Source organism: Alosa alosa, chromosome 13, assembly GCF_017589495.1.
Source record: "Alosa alosa isolate M-15738 ecotype Scorff River chromosome 13, AALO_Geno_1.1, whole genome shotgun sequence".
NCBI lineage: Eukaryota > Metazoa > Chordata > Actinopteri > Clupeiformes > Clupeidae > Alosa > Alosa alosa.
In genome coordinates, this window is record NC_063201.1 from 14,657,036 (window position 1) to 14,659,535 (window position 2,500).

A 2,500-nucleotide genomic window follows, 5' to 3' on the forward strand; every position below is an offset into this window, starting at 1 on the left:
AGAGAAAGAGAGAGAGAGAGAGAAAGAATACCAGGGGACCAGGACAGAGAGTAATCAGCACTAATCACCCACTGGCCTTGTCTCCAGCCTCAGACTGGCAACATCTCCCGCTCCCCTGCACATTCCCTGGGCTCTGTTTGGGTCCGTGTCTGTGTGGTGGTGCTGGGCCAGCACTCTCTGTCTCCAGAGCCAACGCTACTGGAACTCAGCTCAGGATCCAGCAGTAGCAGCAGACACAGCAGCAGGGGTAGCAGCAGACACAGTAGGAGCCCAGTGAGAGGCAGGACTATGGGGCTATAGAGCTATGGGACTATATGGCTATGGGGCTATAGAGCTATGGGACTATATGGCTATGGGACTATAGGGCTATGGGACTATATGGCTATGGGGCTATAGGGCTATGGGACTATATGGCTATGGGGCTATAGAGCTATGGGACTATAGGGCTATGGGGCTATATGGCTATGGGGCTATAGAGCTATGGGGCTATAGGGCTATGGGACTATATGGCTATGGGACTATATAGAGCTATGGGGGACTGGCTATGGGGCTATAGAGCTATGGGACTATAGGGCTATGGGACATATGGGGGACTGTGGGACTATAGGGGGGACTATATGGCTATGGACTATGGGGACATGGGGCACTGACTAGGGGACATCACTGAGAAGGCAGAGAGAGAGGCAGAGAGAGGCAGAGAGAGAGAGGGAGACAGGGGCTCCAGCTAAGCCACACTGACAGCTAGCAAGAGCCATTGAACTCACACACACACACACACACACACACACACAATGCAATTACTGCTCCTAGTAAGAGCATAACCAGAGAGGGTGAATTGCTAGTAATATGGCATAACCCCTGGGGTAAACTACAGGCTGGAAAGGGGGCAAAGTAGAGGAAGATACTGTAGTAGAGTGAGAGAAAGAGAGGGAGGATGAGCAGTTTGAAAAATGGATGAAAATAAATAAAGCTAAAGACACAATTCACAGAAACTCTCACTCTGTCTCCGTTTTCCTTTCAGTCTCTCTCTTCTGAGGTAAAACACACGTGGGAATGTAGATGGGGGAAGCAGTGGTGCAGCATGTCCACCTGTGCACGTCTGTGTGTGTGTGTGTGTGTGTGTGTGTGTGTGTGTGTGTGTGTGTGTGTGTGTGTGTGTGTGTGTGTGTGTGTGTGATGTGGAAGGGGCTACGAAGGACAAGAGCAGTGTCTCCCGGGTCAGATGAATCACAGCTGTTGCCAGGCTGAGGGATGAGGCCTCTGAGACAGCAGTGTCTGCTTAGAGCAGACAGACATACACACACACACACACACACACACACACACACACACACAAACACACAAACACACAAAACCCCTCTACATACACACACACAGACATACAACGATGTGAAATACACAGATCCACTTTTACACACGTACAACATAGCATCAGAGAGAGAGAGAGAGAGAAAAAGAGAGAGAGAGAAAAGAGAGAGAGAGAGAGAGAGAGAGAGAGATTGAGACAACAACAGTGCCAAATTTAGACTGCTAATCTCCAAAGACAAAACCAGACAAGAGGAAAAAAAAGAGACTCTGTATTGTTGTCTGTGAAACTAATGTGTTTAGTTTGGCTGAAAATTCAAACATTCTTCTTTCTCTCTCTCTCTCTCAGTCTCTCTCTTCCCCTCTGCCTTTGATCACTGGGCGCACGCTGTGTCTCTCTATCACACCTCTCTTCCTCTCCTTTATTTTCTCTCTAACCTCGCGCCGCTATCATCCACCTCGCGCTTCCTGCAGCACCCCCGGGGGAGCGGAGGGTGTGGGCGTGGGTGTGGGCTAACGCGCCCGATGCCGGTCTCTCGGGGTGGCCGCCGGGAGCTGTTTACATGGTTAGGGCCGATCTCCAGTGCCCTAATCATTGCCGAGCACAAATGAATCATCGAGCAAGTGCCAAACACACACACACACACACATACGCTCGCAGGGATAGGACAGTGCTCTGTGTGTGTGTGTGTGTGTGTGTATGTGACTGTGTGTACATGGACCTGAAGACACCACCAGAGTGCCACAGCAACTGAGCTGTGACTGATATGATGGAGAGGATGGGTGGGGGGTGGGGGGAGGGAGGGAGAGAGGGAGGGAGGGAAACACCCTTCTTGTTTTTCTTTTTCACTTACACACCAACAACACATAATTGACCTTCAGTGTCGGGGGACACTGGCATGGTGGTGCAAAAAAAAACAAAAAAAACAATCCTTTACCTCAGGACAGAAATATGAAAGTTTCCAGCATGGAAATGATGCATTTAAAAAAAAAACACACAGCCCACCGCTAGTGATGTCCATTTCATTTCAGCTTAGCTGTCTGTCGCTGTACATAAAACTACGCGGCCTCCACAGCTGTATTCCATCCTACCTCTGGCTGACCAAAATCAAATGCTCGATCCTCCCGCAGACTCTGAGATATGGAGATATGGAGAGGCATGGAAAACCTACGCTTCGCCTCATTTGGTAAAGGT

General features: G+C 49.7%; 1 protein-coding gene across 2 annotated transcripts in view; it reads right to left on the minus strand.

The window, feature by feature from the left end:
* The window catches only part of LOC125306645 (nuclear factor of activated T-cells, cytoplasmic 1-like), a 75,528-nt gene that overhangs the window by 10,712 nt on the left and 62,316 nt on the right, over positions 1-2,500 (minus strand). The gene's annotated exons all lie outside the window — the stretch shown is intronic.